The sequence below is a fragment of the Bubalus bubalis genome, chromosome 5 (assembly GCF_019923935.1).
Source record: "Bubalus bubalis isolate 160015118507 breed Murrah chromosome 5, NDDB_SH_1, whole genome shotgun sequence".
Lineage (NCBI taxonomy): Eukaryota > Metazoa > Chordata > Mammalia > Artiodactyla > Bovidae > Bubalus > Bubalus bubalis.
Genome location: NC_059161.1, coordinates 1,654,703 through 1,673,523, shown reverse-complemented (window position 1 = coordinate 1,673,523; position 18,821 = coordinate 1,654,703). Strand labels below are relative to the sequence as shown.

Genomic DNA, 18,821 nt, shown 5'->3' with positions numbered 1-18,821 from the left:
AGAAAAGTAAAACCTTATTGAAGGGCTTGGATCACCATCTGAACAAAACGGAACAATTTATCACGCCCTTGAGTGGGAAGACATGTTAAAAACGACAAATCTCTCAAAATTAAGACAGAAATTCAGTGCGATTCCAGTTAGAATTCTCGCCAAGATTTGTGGTTGTTGTTTTAAGCGGGGATGGATGTAGGATCAAAATATCTTAGAGCTCACAGGGAAGAACAGCTCCAGAACGTGGAAAGCATGTAAAAATGAAAGCTAGTGATGGAGAGCTTGCCTCCCCCAGCGTCAGAACGCAGCCAGAAGACCACTGCAATCCGGTCGCTGCGGCTCTGGTCTGGGACCAGTCAGGTCAGCAGAACACATCTGAGCCCAGGAACAGTCCCCGGGGCACGGGTGTACTTGACGTGAGCAGAGGTGGCATTTTCACTTGGAGGGAAAGAAGCGTTTGTTGCCATATGATGCCGGAGGGACTGGTTCTCCATCTGGAAAGAACACCATCATACTCTATGCCATGACGTGTAAAGTTGTAAAACATCAAAAATTCCATGAGAATAGTTAGGTTACAATATGTGGACTTAGAGTGAGAGGCCTTCTCAGCTAAGATAGGAAATCCAGATGTTGGTTTTCAAAAAGACATTTCCAGCAGTACAAAGATTAGAAACATTTGAATGGCAGGCTGTGCCACATACAAATCTACAAATAAACAATGGAGCAGAGAACACACTCACTGTGCTTCTGACAGGGAAAGGGCCAATGTCCATAACATGCAAAGAGCTATAACAAGCTGCGGAGGAAACCCCACGTCACACACACACAACCCCCCAGCGGGCAGGCTATGTTCCCTCGTCAAAGAGCAAATACAAGAAGCCAAAAACGCATGCAAAGATGCTCAGGCTTTCTAGTGGTCAGGGAAATACTGATTAAAAGAACTAACACATTCTAGTCATTAGACTGTCAAATGTTAAAAGGTATAATAACACCTATTTCTGGTTGGGACTGGGGGAAAATATTTCTGGTGGAAATGTAAAGTCTTTTGGAAAGGTATCTGGTAATATCTCTTAAAATGGAAACTACACACATCTTCAACCCTGCAACCCTTCTGGGAATCTATTTCCTAAAAGTAAAAGTCCCCAACACAAATCTGAAAAGAATATATATATTCACACACTCTGTGCTGTACATTGGAAACTAACACAACATTGTAAGTCAACTGTTCTTCAATTTTTAAGTCTCCAGGGTATATGTACAATGATGTTCATTGCAGCATCATTTACAGTGAAAAAGATTTGAAACGAAATGCATGTCAACTGAGAGAGGGGTGGCTACATATGTTACTTTCATCTACACTGTGGAATATTATGCAGCCATGAAGAAGAATGAATTAGCATTCTGCTAGTCAGCATAAAGGAATTTGGATGAGACATTATTGCATGAGAAAACTAAGATGTGAGAGCAGAGTATATAACAATCTCATTTTTGTAAAGCAAATAATGATTTTCAATCTACCTATCTTAGTATGGTTATATGAATCTGGAGGAAAACCCAGAAAAATATGTATCATCTTGTTTGCACAAATTCCCTGGAGGAGAAACGGGTGGGCAGAAGGATCAGGGAAGAGGGGAGGAGAAGAGGAGAGGATGCAAATAAATAAGATGGAAAGACTGAGCAAACTGAACATATTCTAGACTATATGGAACATACCCTGGTATAGCTTTTTCTCTTCTATGTAAAATAACGCATATGAGAAATAATTATGTATTAAGAAAATAACATTATTATAGATCTACTAACTTGCAGAGAAATCTATGATAAACTGTCTAATGAAAAAGTAAGTTGGGGGACGTCCCTGGGGGTCCCGTGGTTAAGACTCCATCTGCCAGTGCAGGAGGTGTGAGTTCGATACCTGGTTGGGGAGCTAAGATCTCGTATGCATCACGGCCAAAAAATCAAAAAACATTAAACAGAAGCAGTGTTGTAGCAAATTCAGTGTGGTGGTGGTGACGGTCACTAAGTCGTGTCCGACTCTTATGACCCCATGAACTGTAGCCCGCCGGGCTCCTCTGTCCACCGGATTTCCCAGGCAAGAATGCTGGAGTGGGTTGCCGTTTCCTTCTCCAGGGGATCTTCCCAACCCAGAGATCAAATCCATGCCTCCTGCATTGGCAGGTGGATTCTTTTACTGACTAAGCCATTAAAAATGATCCACATCAAAAATGTTTTTTAAAAAAGTAGGTCGGGACGCAAGGGCTGGGGGTCTTCAAGTGGCATCTAGTCCTGTGAACATCTGGAGCTGCAGGAAGTATGATAAGAGATAGCCCCTCGACGTATCCGAGTATATATTTGACTGTGTATTAACAAAACACTGAGACCGGTTATCTCAGGGGAGGAGCAGTGAGCGGGTAGCACTGGGGCAGAGGTGGGAAAGAGGAGATAACTAGCTTTGTTTGCTCCACGTTATTTTATCTGTTATTAGAAGCATGGGCTACTGCTCTAATGCTCAAAACACTTAGAAAAAATTTAAAAACACAAAGCCCAAGTTTTCCCACATGACACCTCAAACGTCTGCCATGAACTTGACGGAGAACACACATCAACACACATCAAATACTCATCTTGGAGGTGGGATGCAAGCACTCGTGGCTGAAAACGGATTTACTTTGAGGACCATAACTTAGGAGAGAAATCAATACCCAATTTTAGGTGATAAATATTTATTTAAGCTCATCTTGAAAGAATATTAGACAGCAACTGCCAGAAGATAAAGCATCAGAACAATCCCCAGGGCGAAGTCGGAGCGAGGGAGATGGAGTCCTAACGACACAGAAACGCGGTACCCACGATGCAAGGAGACAAAACTGCAGTCCTTGGGGCCTGTGAGTGCCTGCTTGAGTTCAGGCAGCCGCAGCCCAACAAGCCAGCAAGCCAAAGGCGCCACTTAGGACAGCGGGCAGAGGCTCACACACAGACCATTAGGCTCCCAGGCAAAGTGCAGAGCAGAACACTCGTCTGTTCCCCATTCCTCAAGTCTTCCTCTTCCTCGGACTCCCAGTGCCCGTATCACAGGATGTGAAAGGAGAGTTTTCAGCCAAAGCCTCAAGGCAGGGACAACGGATGATAAACGCACTCACGTTTAAGAGAGACTAGATCCATCATTTTAGGACTAACTAGGAGGTGACCAAACAGATCCATCAATAATCAATACCATCCCCTGTGTGCAGCCTTTACAGAGGCTCATTAGTGAGATTCCTGGTAGTCGGGGAACTCCTGTGAGTAGAAAGTCTCTCCACGTTCCTTCCCCTCCCACCTCCAAACCAAAGGTATCTCAGTCCACCTATTTGCAGAGATTGGCGCTGTCTGCAAGGGGGGTGCTTTGCATCTCACACTCCAGCTGGAGGTTTTGCTACAACAATGGAACATAACTCTGGGGGGAAAAATGTCCCCAGCAAATTGGATCAGACAGGATGAAGGTGAGGAGGTAAGCTGGAACTGCCCGTGGAGTCGGGGCAGGGAACAAAGGCAGCTTGCTGTTCTGGGGAGCAGCCATCCATTTCTGGAACAAAGATGTGCAGTGTTCCCTGTGGACCACTGGGTACCTCGGGGAGTAGCTGGGAAGGACGGCCTTGGGAGGATCCCATTCGAGAGAGCTGCCTGCCTGGATCCTAACAGAGGGAGGCAGTGGGCGGCCAGTCAGGACAGCCAGCGGGACGTTGGCTGCCGTGCCATGCCATGGGGAGGAGCCAGCCTTTGGATGTCAGCCTTTGGATGCCAGCCACGTGTTAGGTGGCCAAATGAGAACTACAAACATCCTGGCGGTGGATGCCTCCTCCCCTCTAAGCCTGTCTCTGCCCTCGTCTCCAACCCTAAAGCAGCCCAGAGCCGCGGTGGGGAGGGGCTGGAGCAGGAGCAGACTAGCCCCCCACCCAGTGCTGGCTCCCAAACCTCGGGTCTGCCCGAGCTGAGGGCGAGAGACGAGCTCTGACTTCCTGAGGGACTGGCATGTTTATTTAGGTTTAGTCAAAGCCCTAAGTCTGCCCAGAAAGCTGCTCAACAAGTCACTCAAGGGGTGAAGAAGGGAAATCCTATTTGGAGCGTGTTTTTAGGAGGTGCTGGTGAGTAAAATCACTTCCTAATTGCATCCACCCAAGTTCAGCCCATTTGGTGCCCATGAAGTCATCTGTCCTCAGCTGGCATTCAAGGACCTCTACCACCTGGCCCTTGTGTGCTCTTTAAGTTGATTTTTTAATGACTGATTCCCTCTATTCCAACGTACATCACAAGGATGCCCACACCCGTGCCATCTCCTGTTCTGCCGTCACACCTTCCTTGCATCCTTCCTGCTTGTCTACTCTCCAGTGCTCTTTGAAGGCTTCCCCCAAGCCACGCCTCCTCCACCAGGTCTGACCAACCAGCCCAGAAGCTTCAGAATCCCTCCTTCCTCTGAGCTCCGTGCTGCTGATCAGCAATAGAATAAGAAATTCCACTCCCTTAGTTTACACGACCCACATTTCATTTGACAAATGTGTTCCCCATACACGCTGCCTTGTTGCTTTACATTGTCAGCTTTTTTCATTTCACGCCCTGCACCTCATCAGAAGCTCCTGGTTTATGTGGTGATCATTTGCTCATTTGTTTTGGTCTTGTGTCTCCAGATGGTAGAAGATTCTTGGGACCGTTTGTTGGTGGTGTTGATGTTGCTAATTCAGGGCTTTCCCACCTCCTAGGAGTGGGAAGGTGTTCATTGCCCCGAAGTTATCATCTGGACTGCCCAGCTCTGAGATACACCAACACAAACCGAAACAGAGGACCGGTCATTTTACAACCGCTTCCAAGAGGCCAGACTGACTGACTGTGTTTCCAGTGGAGGAATTTCCTGGCTGAAGGCGCGAAGCGTTTCAACACAGAAGAGCCAGGAAATAGGAAAGAGGGCAGAGCTTCAAACCATGGGAGGCAGGGCAGAGGGCCACTGGCTCACTTCCTGTTTGGCCAGCGATCTGTGGGCAAGGATTCTAAAGGGCTTTGTGCCATTTTCTCTATTTTTGAAATGGGAACAATAACATATTTTTGTCCGCATAATCACTAAGCTTATTAGTAGAACCAAATGGGATAATGTGAACTGCTTTGCTCTGTAACTTTATGTCATTAGCCTTTTAAAACATCATTTCTGGAGAGAGACAGAAATGACCTAAAAGAACATCAGTTTTTCAAAGAAAAACTTTCACTTTTCACTGCTGTCAATTTAAAAATCAAGATGTCGGGAACTTTCCTAGCAGTCCAGTGGTTAAGACTCTGCAGTTCCAATTCAGGGAGCTCGAGTTCAACCCCTGATTGGAGAATAAGGATCCCACATACCTCTGGGCATGACCAAAAAAATAAAAACATAGTCCTGATAAATTTTATAATAAAGAAACCTATAAAAAAAATCAAGATGTCAGTCCTTTAGAAATCAAATAGCTGGGCCATGAATCAGTAATGACTCATTTCAAAGATTTAAATAAACGTAAAGAAACCTTAACCCAAAGGCTCCGCTTCCTTTAAAGGCTGAGACTTGTATACTAACTTCCGTTTTCCAATTCTCTCTCTGGTAGTACCAGGAATCTTCTGTGCCCTATGCCAGCCCAGGCAGGTTAAGTACAAGATCAACATTCTTCCCCAAAGAAGCAAATAGCCATACTTTGTCTCTAGAAACTGCCAAATGAAAGGTGATGAGATTATCTAGTGGGTCTTAATCCTAGTGGGTTTTGATTGCCATGCTAATTCTCTGGCTACTTTAGTTCCAACATGTGACCCTTGTTCCCAGTGGTGAAAAGCCCAGGTTCTGACCTCAGTGAGGAACACAGGAGGGACCAGGCGTGCCGAGCAGGCATAGCTGCCTGGGATGTAGGTGAAGAGCAGTTGGGGCCAGAGGCTGGGGACCAATGAGGGGTCCTGGGGAGAAGGGATGGACAGCCAGTCAGGGTCAATGCATGTATGATGACAAGTATTTAATTTTCCCAGTGAAAGATTTCTTTGTAAAATTGGAGCCTGTCTTATGTTTCCAGATATGGTGGTTTGGAAAAAGAACCCATCATATCCCTCAGACTTGCATTTAATCTCATGAAGCTCCAGCAATAAATCAACTCAAAAATTAAGTTTCTCTCCTAAGAGCTTGGTGAGTGAAAATGATTCTAAGCTTGTCAGATAATTGTTGGGAAAAAATCACCTAATCTAGAGCCTTGGGCCTAGTTTTTACATGTGAATACAAAATTAAAGAGTTTCCTTACGTGCATGTTCAGGTTTCCACTGAAATTAAGCTGGAGATGTAGAAACGTAACCTCTGGAGGGTGATGGGCAGCTGTTTAGACCCCACTGACTGAGGACTTCCTACATTCAAGTCTCATTTCTGAAACCCCAACAGCACTGCGTGATCTACACACAAGATCTGAGCGAGTGAGCCTTTTCCAAATGATACCAACCCCAAAGCCCCCTTTTATTCCTGGAAGTCAGCGTGTCCACTTGTGGGGACTGCCCTGACCTTCACAGCCAATGAGAGTCTCCCCCTTAGAGATGTGAAGTTAAGCTGCTGGTCAGCCTCTGTGAGATGCATGCAATGAGGCGCAGTCTGAAGGCAGGATTGGGAGCAAATGTTTGACCATGAACACAGGGAAAGAGGTCTGGGGAGAGAGAGGTGTGATGAACACAGGAAGCTGCAGAGTCCCCGAGTACGAATGTAGACACTTATTTTTCAGTTTTCTTGTTTAGTTGTCTAATTCTTCATGTTGCTGCATTCTTGAGGTTCCTTGTGATAAACCTAATTACATATAATAAACCCTTTATACAGCTTTTTTTCAAGATAGCTTGAGTAGATTTCTATTGCTCAAAACCAAAACATCTGATTAAGAAATTCTGCCAAGTCCTTGCAGCTGAACATTTAGAAGCTGATTTCACCCAAGCATCACTGAAGGACTTAGGACAGTTTTTACTGCTAGCGTAAATGCTTTGTAGGTAAAGTTACACCTAAATGCAAGTATTGGAAATTGGTTATTAACAGAATGATTCTCATTTCATGTATCTTATTTAAAACACTTTCTATAAAATATTTAAAGCACTATGTTATTGATCTGTCTATCAAAATTTTCCTCTCTGAATACTGAATGAGTTCTAATTTCACATTTCCTTTAAGAGATACTTAGAATTTAGGCAAAACAATTATAATTGATATTTAATTTTTAAGAATGAGTTACAGAATGCATTAAAATGATTTCCTCATCTGCTTTATATTATAGATGTTATACAAGATGGAAACCTTCTTGCCTTACATTAGAGCAATAACAGAATGATATTGCTTTGTGTGGGCTTCCCTGGTGGCTCAGACAGTAAAGAATCTGCCTGCAGTGCAGGAGAACCGAGTTCAGTCCCTGGGGTGGGAAGCTCCCCTGGAGGAGGGCATGGCCACCCACTCCAGTGTTCTTGCCTGGAGAAGCCAATGGACAGGGGAGCCTGGCGGGCTGCAGCCCACAGGGTCGCACAGTCAGACACGCCTGAGCACACGTGCCCTCGCAGTGCTGTGTGTACCAGTTGTCTTGGTTCACTATCAGATCTTCATACTGAATTTATTAGGAGATATTTGACTTAATGTTTCTGATAAATTCTCTAAATTTAAATAAATATGAAAATAACCTAGCATCATTTACCTTACCTCTCACTGCTTATATTGCAGTTTTTCCTCCAGCCTTTTTTGTGGCTTATTTGAAGATGGGGTCTTGAGGGGAAAATTAAGGTTAAATGAGGTCATAAGGGTGGGGCCCTGACCTGATAGAATTAGTTTCTTTTTAAGAAGAGACATCAGGGGGCTTGTGTGTGTGTGTGTGTGTGTGTGCGCGCGCATACACGTGTGTGTGTGTGTGTGCATGTTGTGTGTGCGTGTGTGTGTGTGTGTGCATGTGTTGTGTATGTGTTCTGTGTGTTGTTTGTGTTGTGTGTGTTGTCTGTGTGTGTGTGCATGTGTGTTGTGTGTGTGCGTGTGTGTTGTGTGTGTGTTGTGTGTGTGTGTGTGTGTATGTGTGTGCATGCACGTGTTTGGGCACCAAGGGAGAGCACATGTGAAGATACAGCAAGAAAACATCTGTCTGCAGGCCAGGTAGACAGCCCTCACCAGAAACCAAGTCATCTGGAGCCTCGATCATGGACTTTTATCCTCTAGAGCTAGGAGAAAATACAATTCTGTTGTTTAAGCCAGCCAGTCTACGGTGTTTGTTCTGGCAGCCAGAGCAGACTACTCCGTGCTACACACGATGGAGAATGAATACTGTTACTGAGGAAACGTAGGGGCCAAGAACGACAGAGGCCATGATCATCCATTGCTCATATCCTATTGTATTAGAAATTTAAGCCTCAGCAGTCAGAGATGAAAAAAGAAAAGTGAAAAGATGGGAAAAAAAAAAGAAACAAACTACAATAACTCCCCACAGTCATCACAGAAAGTCCAGAGAATCAACAAATATGGAGCTAATGATAGAGTTTTTAAAAACTGAATTTATTTCTTCTTCCATGAAACATGTTCAGTCACATCTGGCTCTTTGCAACCCATGGACTGTAGCCCACCAGGCTCCTCTATCCATGCGATTTCCCAGGCAAGAGTGCTGAAGTGGGTTGCCATTTCCTTCTCCAGGGGATCTTTCCGACCCAGGGACTGAACCCATGGCTCCTGCATCTCCTGCATTGGCAGGGGGATTCTTTACCACTGAGCCACTTGAGAAGGCCTAGTATCCAAACCCATAAGATTCTTAGTCGTAAATCTAACAAAACATGTTGGGGACCTTTTAAAAAAATCTGAAACTAGTTAACATAAATTAAAAAGTCATAAAAGTAGAGCTATATCTTATTTATTGGAGGATTCAATATTGTAAAAACGTCTCATTCTCTCCCAATTAATATCTGAACTCACTATATTTCCAACCAAAATCTCTAGAGTTTTTGCAAAGTAAGTCTAAAATTTACATGAAAAAATGCTTTCAAAGAATAAAGAACAAGGTAAAGGAATTTCCTCTGCCATGTAAGAAAGCTTGTTATAAGCTATGATAATTAAGTGTGGCTATTACAATCAATATTGGTTCAGTAATAGGAAAATAGACCAGTAACAGCAAACAAAGATTTACAAAATGAAACCATTCCTACATGGAAACTGTATATGACATTACAAATTTGGTGGGGAGGGGGAAGGGACAAATGCTTCAATAAATGATGGTGTAAAGTCTGATTAATCATGTGGGGAAAAAATTACATACCTACCTCATGCAATGCACAAAGGAAAAATCTAAGCAAAGACAACTCAAAAGCCAAATGGGCAGAGGATACACATAGGTCACAGAAGAAATTCAATTAACGTGAAACAAAAGCACTCCAACTCACTTGCAATCAGAGAAACACAAATTATAATGAAAATGAAGTAGCATTTACATAGTTGGATCAGAAAAAATGTGAACATCAGATGATGTCAAGTTCTGGTAAGGACGGGAAGCAGAGAAACCCACACCTTGGAGAACATTGAGAAATACGTATTTAGGTTGAAAAGGTGCATCTTCATTTCGGCAACTCTCACACACGTGCCCGAGTAAATAAGTATAAGAACATTGTGTTAATAACACTGTTTGCAACAGCAAGCAATTAGAAACCATTTAAATATCCACTAATAGTAAAATGGATTCATAAACTGAGATTGTTTTTGTTCAGTAGCTCAGTCGTGTCCAACTCTTTTCAATCCCATGGATTGCAGCACCCCAGGCTTCCTTGTCTTTCACTATATCCATGAGTTTGCTCAAACTCATGTCCATTGAATCAGTGATGCCATCCAACCATCTCATCCTCTATCGTCCCCTTCTCCTCCTGCCCTTAATCTTTTCCAGGATCAGGGGCTTTTCCAGTGAGTCGGCTCTTCACATCAGGTGGCCAAAGTATTAGAACTTCAGCTTCAGCATCAGTCCTTCCAATGAATATTCAGGGTTGATTTCCTTTAGGGTGGACTGGTTTGATCTAGGTTTGTTCTAGCTTTCCTTCCAAGGAACAAGCATCTTTTAATTTCATGGCTGCAGTCACCATCTACAGTAATTTTGGAGTCCAAGAAAATAAAGTCTGTCACTGTTTCCATTTTTTTCCCATCTATTTGCCATGAGGTGATGAGACTGGATGCCATGAGGTGATGAGACTGGATGCCATGATCTTAAGTTTTTGAATGTTGAGTTTTAAGTCACTTTTCCACTCTCCTCTCTCATCTCTATCAAGAGGCTCTTTAGTTTCTCTTCACTTTCTGCCATTAGGTACATAAACTGAAGTACACTCACATAAAAGAATGCTACACAACAATCAGAATGAATGAACATAAGTGGGCTAACACGGGTAAATGTGAACACTGAAAGATGGTCTAGTATCATCAACATAAAGTTTACAAGTATATGTCAGTAATGTGCTTTATTTGTTATATATTCACATGTATTAAAATTACAAAAATATGCAAAGGAGAAAACATTCGTTGCATAATAATTCATACGTGGGAGGCAGAGGTGAGGAACAAGATGGGGAAAGTAGATAGAAGGCTTTAACTGCACCTGTAACATTTTATTTTTAAAAACTTGAAGCAAATACAGCCAAATATTCAGATTTGACAAAGATCAGATGTCTGTACCTTGTTATTTTCTGTAATGTTCTGTAAAGTTATTGAAATATTCTAAGTTTCCTAGGTGGTTTAGTCACTCAGTTATGTCTGACTCTCTGTGATCCCATGGACTGTAGCCCGCCAGGCTCCTCTGTCCATGGGATTCTCCAGGCAAGAATACTGGAGTGGGTTGCTCTATCCTTCTCCAGGGGATATTTTGGACCCAGGTATCAAACCAGCATCTCCCGCATTGCAGGTAGATTCTTTAGTGCTGAGCCACCAGAGAAGCAATATTTTAAACCAAAGTAAAACCAGTCCTGCCTGATTTACACCCGCAAATATTTGCAGTGGTTGCTGAAGACAAGTCCTGTTATTCTAACATTTTGAACTTGAGCAGGAGTGTCTTATGATACATTGATTTAGTACCAGCATTTTCTACTAACAACACGGCCCATGAATAAATCATTTAAAAGCAAGCAGTGTTTTCTGAAATTACTTCACTAGGTTGAAAGACTGAAGACACAGTAGTATTTCATAAAACTGGGGGAACGATGAAGCGAAAAAGAGAACCATTGAAGTATGGCTGATTCACAATGTTGTGTTAATTTCTGCTGGGCAGCTGAGTGGCTCAGTTATGTGTATGTATATGTTCTTTTTAAAAATATCCTTTTCCATTATGCTTTATCACAGGATATGGAATACAGTTCCCTGTGCTGTACAGCGGGACCTTGTTCTAATTCTACATGTAATAACCTGGGCCTGCTAATCCCAAACCCCCATTCCACCTGTCTTCCAATGCCTCCCCCTTGGCACCCACAAGTCTGCTCTCTATGTCCAGGGATCTGTTTTACAGAATAGGTTCATTTTAAATTCCACATATATGTGACAGCATATATTTCTCTCTCTCTCTCTGATTTGTTTACCTAATATGGTAACCTCTAGTTGCATCCATGTTGCTGCAAATGGCATTATTTCACTCTTTTTGTGGCTGGGTAGTATTCCATTGTCCTATATAGACTGGGTAAATCTTTATGGAATTATGGAGACCGTGTTAGAAGGCAGACTTAGGTGCCAAATGTGATTTAATTTAGCATAGGCCATTCCTAACGCCTTCTTCAACACCCTACTTCAAAATGGGGAAACCGAGTTCCAAAGAGGTGAGTCGCCCTGCAGGTGAGTGCAGAGCTGGAAGGACTCGAAGCCCAGGGCCCCTGGATGCGGTGATTCTGCCTCTGCACCGTCTCACGCATCCCAATCCGCACCCACCACCAAGGGTTGCCGGGGCAGGACAGCACGACGGGTACACCCAGGCTGAGAAAGACCCCCAAATGACAGCAGAGTGGCGCAGAGTAAGACTTTTATACCCGTGTGGTCTTCGTCTTGTATTATTAAGCCTTTTTTTTTTAGTAGGCTAATTACACATGCTTCTTCTGTATTGGGTACTATTTAAGTGACAACTGACATAGGGAATTAAAAATGGGCAATTGAGGATAAAAGATGTTGAGAACTGTTACATTAGTCCATTCTTAATGCTATTTTTATTTCTGCCTTCCCAGGAGAACATGCTCTGTAACTCATTCCCTGAAATCCAGTGAAGTGTCAATGAGGAATCGTGCCTAACTAGGTCCTGAGGGAAGACCGCAGACTGCAGGGAGACGCTGGTCTCCGCACAGCTCCAAGGTGAGCGCAATGACGGCCTTTTTTATTTTTAAAAAGTGAATTATATTAAATTTAAACAGTAAACCATGATTTTTGATGACTGTTTGATTTTGATGGTTAGGAAGTGTTTCTGTACAGAATGCGAAGCTAAAAGGGAAATGCAAACAAAAACCAAACTGGGAGCATAATATGCTGAGCTGGAAGTGTCTTAGTTCTGTTGAACAGCAAAAGCTCGCTATCAGCTAATGAAATGCGTGTGCCAAAATAATATTTGGCCTCTCAGAAGTCCAGTGAACTTCTTCCCGTGCCCTGGAGTTTCCTGGGCAAACTCTCCTGACAGCCCCAGCAGCCTCCCGTCCAGCGGGCGACCGGCTGGGGCAGGCGGGCCTGGAGCCTCCTCAAGGCCCGTCTGCTCTCGGGCGGCGCTGCACTCAGGGTCCGTCCTGCCCAGCACTTGCCATTCAAACCTCTCTTTGCTGAGATTTATAACTTGGCTGGAACACTTTATTCATCACTCAACTTTACTCCAAAGGATTGTTGTTATGGTGCTTTTTTTTGCTTGTTTTTTTTAACAAGTTCCAAAAACACACGCACCAAGGAAAACAAATCAAACATGTTATGCGGAGCCTGACCCTCCCTTCATGAGCTGTGTTCTTGCTTTTCATTTTAAGATGTTTTGGAAAAGGATGCTGTTAGGAAAGTGTGTGTTTCAATAAGGCCTTTGATCAAAAACCAATCGCAGTCTTGGCAAGCATCTGTTACATAATGTAGTTTTAGTTCCATTTGGAATTTAGAAAGAACTAGGATATTTGTCTGGAAAAACTGTGCTCATTTATTTTCTTTTAGAGAATTTCCTCTGCAAAAAAGTACCTGGGACTCTACTGAATCAGGTAAAAAACACCTTGTAATAAAGTTCATGTAATGTTGTTCTAAATTACAATAATTACTTTATATTTTAATTATTTAATTAAGAATTTTTTAGAGAGTGCAATAAAACAATTTTAGGTTTCATTTTTTTGTTTTAAGTTGAGTTTTTTTGTGTTTTTTTTAGTTTTTTAAAAGGTTTCTGAGGAGCCACTGCAGGGTCGCAGAAGTCCAGGGCTGTTTTATTCAGCGTTTTCACTAGTCCCCTTGGCCTGTCCAAAGTAACACAACATGATCCTTGGAATTACCATCGTTATTCCAGCATTTCATCAACGGAAGCCGTGCTGAGTGATTTTTCTAACTGAATCTTTGTTAGCTTTAAAATGAAAGCAGTGACCCTATTTTTCTGATGTTGAAATTCTGTCTAAGCGTGGGGGCTGGGCTGGTACGCAACTTACAGACCAGCACAGTCCAGACATTTACTGCACTTGGTCATTATGTCTCTGACAGTTGTGTGTGACGTCACGCCATAACAAGGTCCTGCTAAAACACATCACTACTTCGAGTTTTTATTGCCTTATCACATACAATCATTCCTTAAAACGACTGTCGTTTTGGATGTTTAGTTGGAAGTGATTGGGGGAAAACAGTTTATTGAAAGAAACAAATTACCTCAAGACACAAAACATGTTGTAGCTCATGGACCCCGGGAAGTATTTGCCAAGAGACCTATTTAAAAAAGGGGAAAGTGTGAAAGTGAAAGTTGCTCAGTTGTGTCCAACTCTCTGCTACCCCATGGACTATATAGCTCATGGAATTCTCCAGGCCAGAATACTGGAGTGGGTAGCCGTTCCCTTCTCCAGGGGATCTTCCCAACCCAGGGACCGAACCCAGGTCTCCCGCATTGCAGGCGGATTCTTTACCAGCTGAGCCACCAGGGAAGCCCCCACAAGGGGAAGAGGCAATTAAATGGTTTACTTGTGTGAGTGACAGGAGCAAACATTGAAACTTTGATTGTCACGCATCCGTCGCTGTCTCGGATCACTTGCTCCAGCGACTCCCGCTGCCTCGAGGGGAGGACAGACAGGCAGCCCCCACGCGAAGGGTCCAGGCCGAGCGAGCTCTGAGAGAGCGGATGGTTCCATGATCCATCTCACCAGGCCCAAAGCAATCCAAAAGGCGGTACAAACAGGCTTCACTTCTGAGGTTTCAGCTGTTCACCCCATCTCCATCAGCAAATTTTCTTCTTGGCAAAAGGCATTTTAGGGCTTCTGGCTCTACTCTCTTCCTTCTGTTCATCAATAAAAACCAGGTATCTAAACTAAGACCCCTAATTTTTTTTTAACATAATCTCTAGCGACCACTATATTTTATCTTATTTACTGATTTGTCTTTTGGCCCGTGGCACACAGAATCTTAGTTCTCTGCCCAGGGATGGAACCCGTGCCCCATGCAATGAGAGTGCAGAAGCTTTACCACAGGACCACCAGGAAGTCCCAGTCATGACTTTTGTATTATGGTTACTTTTAAACATCCCCTGGACTTTAAATAAAACACCTATTTCCCAAGGGTTTCTTTGAAATCCTGTGCTGCCCGCCCACAGTGGGCACCAAGTGCTGCCCATCTTGGAAGGATGGAGGGCACCTCTGCACCCCACAGGTACCTGTGCCATGGAAGTGAACACCTTCAGCAGGGTGGTGCATAATCACCAAAGCTGCATTCTCCCTCCCGAACATCCAGAAGCCTTCCCACTGCTGTGCAGTTGGGAAGAAAAAAGGGTGGGGGGCAGTGACGGGGGAGGGGAAGGGAGGTCAGGACCGGAAGGTAGGTGGTGAAGCTGAAAGAGAGGCGCGCTGAGGGGAGGAGGGGTAGTTAGCAGAGCATCCCTGAGGGAGAGCAAGCCGCGGACCCCGGGGCCACCTCCCCTGGGCTCACCCTCTCCAGAACAAACCGACCCAAAGCGGTCTCACAGTCTCAGGGGGTTGAGACTCAGGCGCAGTTTGGCTGAGTCTCTGTGGCTCAGCCCCCCATGAGGGGACCCGGGACCCGAGGATCCGCTCCCCAGGTGGTGCCCCCACAGGCCTGTCACCGAGCGCGCCCCCCAGAAACCTCGGGGGTGTCCCCACCGCCGGACAGCAGGGCTCCCAGGAGCGGGAGATGAAAGCGGGCAGAGGCCGCCTGCCTCTCGGGCCGTTTCCACGGGCTGGCCCATGGGCGCTGCCCCCACACTTCCTCCTGGTCTTTGCAGCTGAGTCCCTTGCTCCAGCCCGCACTCTGTGGAAAGGGCGTCATGCTGCACGTTCTGGAGGGAGTATCACCTGGAGAAGAAGTCGTGGGCGTATTTTAAGCCACCACCTCACTCACCGCCCCTGGGCTGGCAAAGGGGACCCACTCGTTCTCTCATGCCCCATGGAGTGAAGCGCTGCATGTACACCCGTTGTCCCCCGTCAGCCCTTTACCCAGCTCATAATGAAAAGTCATGAAAAGAAATAAGCTACACAAAGCTTCAAAGACAACAAGCCAGACTACATACAGTAAAAATTGCAATAAACAGCTGTTTGGAGAATCCCATTTTTAAACAAAATTAGAAGTATTAAAATGTGATTCAGGTAAGTTGAACTTGTTAAAAATGTAGGCCATGAAAGAAAACTTAAAATTGCAGGCTGCTGTTAGAATTTGATTTGGCCAAAAATGTCTTACCAAAACACAAACGCTTGGTTGTAAATTTACATGGAAAAGAACTAATCTCAATAAAAATAACCTCAGTAAGAGATCAAAATGAAAGTTAAAAAAGATGAGAATGGTTTAACTGCAAAGTGGGGAAAATTGGTCAAAGATGTAGATTAGCTTAATGGCACTCACTGTGAAAGTATCTTCATGATCAACATTGTTGGTATAATTCAAACCAAAATGCTTGTGTTTCTACCTAGAATAAAAATGTTCTTAATAAAAATGATCAAAACAGGAAGTACAGTCTCAGCATCTCTGCAAACAACATACCTGTAACGATTCACGTATTCATTCATATGTGTGTATTCATTTAACCTTCAGTGGGGAGGCAGAGGAGGAAGGGCCTTTTAAAGTTTAACATTTAAGGCAGAAACTGGAAAAGATTGACAGAGCTGACTACAGAAAAACGATACATCAAAAAATGCTCTAACGTTAAAGGGAAAAGGTAAACTTGGAAAAATGACCATGTTTGACAGAAAAAGAGCTAATATATTTAATATATGTCTCTCAGAAAGCAATACAAGAAGATGAATATCATAATAGATAAATGGGAAACTAGTCTTATAAGAGGAAAAAAAGGCAAACAAAATTAAGAAGAAATGTATAACATCAGTGTTGTTGTTCGTGTCCAACTCTTGGTGACCTCATTAACTGCAGCACGCCAGGCTTCCCTGTCCTTCACCATCTCCCGGAGTTTACCCAAACTCATGTCCATTGAGTCAGTGATGCCATCCAGCCATCTCATCCTCTGTCGCCCCTTCTCCTCTTGCCCTCAATCTTTCCCAGCATCAGTACACTCTACATATTGCTGGTATATACGAAAATTTGTACTTCTCAGAAGAGCAGTATAGCATATGTATCAAAAGACTTAAAATTAAACTGACAATGCACATTCAAAACTTATCCATATTTAAAAATAATCAGGGAAGTAAGCAAAGATTTGTGTTCAAGCTCACTGCTTAAAGCATTATCATAAGAACCATAATTATTGAAATAACAAAAATATCCTATAACAGGAGTTTGGTTAAAAACAAACAAAAACGATACATCTAAACAATGAAATTCTACTATGCATTAAATTGATGTTTTGGATGAATATTTATTTATATCAATATATATTAATAATACTCAAGTGAAAGAAACAAGTTAAAATGGAATATACAGTAGAATCTCACTTCAGCACAAAATAAGTGGAAGGATAGACAAAGGATACCTCTGGGTGGTGAAATTCCAGGTGTCTATTGCTCCATTTGTTTTTCTGTATTTTCTAAATTAAACAAATAAACATGGATTGCTTTTACCATATGAAAAAAATATTGAGTTTTAAGTACCAAAAGTATACTCAGTTGCAATGAGGATGTATTCTAATTTGTTTCTAGTATTAGCCTAGGGTTCCTTGAGCTATCTGTACTGTTTTCCCTTTTCCTAATGAAAAAAATAACATACTTTCCAAAGTGCTGCCAAGATCTGGGAACAGGCTGAACCTCCCACCATCTAGTCCTGACCCCACTCCCACGTCCCTGCTCCTACCCCCACCCTCAGTCCAAACAGTTAACCAAACTAGCTAAGTGGCCCATGAAAGGTAAACCGCATTCATTTCAAATGAAATAAAAACTTAAATGAGGTACAGGTGTCAGACCTGCTTGAACCAGCCCCGCTGTGTGAATATTAACATGGATCCACAGGATCCGTGGCAAAAAAATGGCTTACCGTCTGCTTGAGTCCAGGTGGTTCTGAGCATTTCCAGCCTTATTTACCTTCATATAAAAATCTCCTGATTTCCTTTACAAACGGTTGTTATTATTCTGAATTGTGTTCACTATCGTAACAAAAACATTTTAAAATGCAACAAGAACTAGGTTTAAGTAGAATTGGGATTGGATTAGCTAAAGCACCCGGAGAAGGCGATGGCACCCACTCCAGTACTCTTGCCTGGAAAATCCCATGGACGGAGGAGCCTGGCGGGCTACAGTCCATGGGATCGCTAAGAGTCAGACACAACTGAGCGACTTCACTTTCACTTTTCACTTTCCTGCATTGGAGAAGGAAATGGCAACCCACTCCAGTGTTCTTGCCTGGAGAATCCCAGGGACGGGGGAGCCTGGTGGGCTGCCGTCTATGGGGTCTCACAGAGTCGGACACGACTTAGCAGCAGCAGCCGTCTCCTGTTTCCAGGACACCTCCTTCGTGTGGGAATCGTGCAGGACAAGTTCTGCACCTTTTTAACACACTGGGCCGTTTTTCACTTTTCCTTCCTTTTCAACTCCAGGTTTCATTTTGAAGACCCTGATCATAAAGCGTTTCTCATGTGGGATAAATAATGCTGAGTTTTTCAAGTTTCATAAAGAACATCATTTTGGATGTCACGAGCATTTGCCTTTTCAAACGCTCAAGCTGTAATTTCCTTCTTCCAGTTTTATCCAGAATCTTTAAATCAAAACAGAAGAAAGTAAACAGGAAGCTGTGTTTCTCTGATCTAGAAAGTGAGGAGGAAGATGGGGAGCAGATGAGAAAATTAAATCTGGAGAAGGAAGCCACCATATTTTGTTCCAGTTAATCAGAATCATATCTTCAGCAGGCTCCCGGAAGGCTGACCCCGAAGACCACACACCAGAGAGAGGTGCAGTACATTTTTCTAACTGTCTGATTGTCTGCAGGGCGTCACCAAGAACGACCATTGCCTGTACTCAGCAGTAGTTCAACATCCATTTAAGAGAAGTCCGCGAAAGTCGAAGCATAGCTCCTAACTAGCACTTCAACGGAAGGTTTGATTTATATTTTTAGTGACTGAAAAAAAAAAGGAAAATTTAGCCCATATGCCACAACTTGTTCAAATACCAACATATTTGAAATGAGAGTAATAGCTGTTCCCATAGCAAATATGATACACAAAAATAACACATTTATGCTTTGCTTTTCTGAATGCTATTTGGAGCCA

At 43.4% G+C, this 18,821-nt stretch overlaps 2 long non-coding RNA genes across 2 annotated transcripts; one reads left to right on the top strand and one right to left on the bottom strand.

Moving 5' to 3' along the window:
• The first annotated feature begins 3,700 nt into the window (after positions 1-3,700).
• Positions 3,701-5,047, top strand: LOC123333554. The gene is made up of 2 exons (XR_006550927.2): positions 3,701-4,112; positions 4,725-5,047. It is a non-coding gene; the product is annotated as an uncharacterized LOC123333554 (long non-coding RNA).
• A 5,794-nt stretch (positions 5,048-10,841) lies between these two features.
• Positions 10,842-17,868, bottom strand: LOC112585022. Its single transcript, XR_003109308.3, has 4 exons — positions 17,594-17,868; positions 17,097-17,150; positions 16,016-16,079; positions 10,842-15,471 (listed from the first exon to the last, which is right to left on the bottom strand). It is a non-coding gene; the product is annotated as an uncharacterized LOC112585022 (long non-coding RNA).
• Positions 17,869-18,821: the final 953 nt, after the last annotated feature.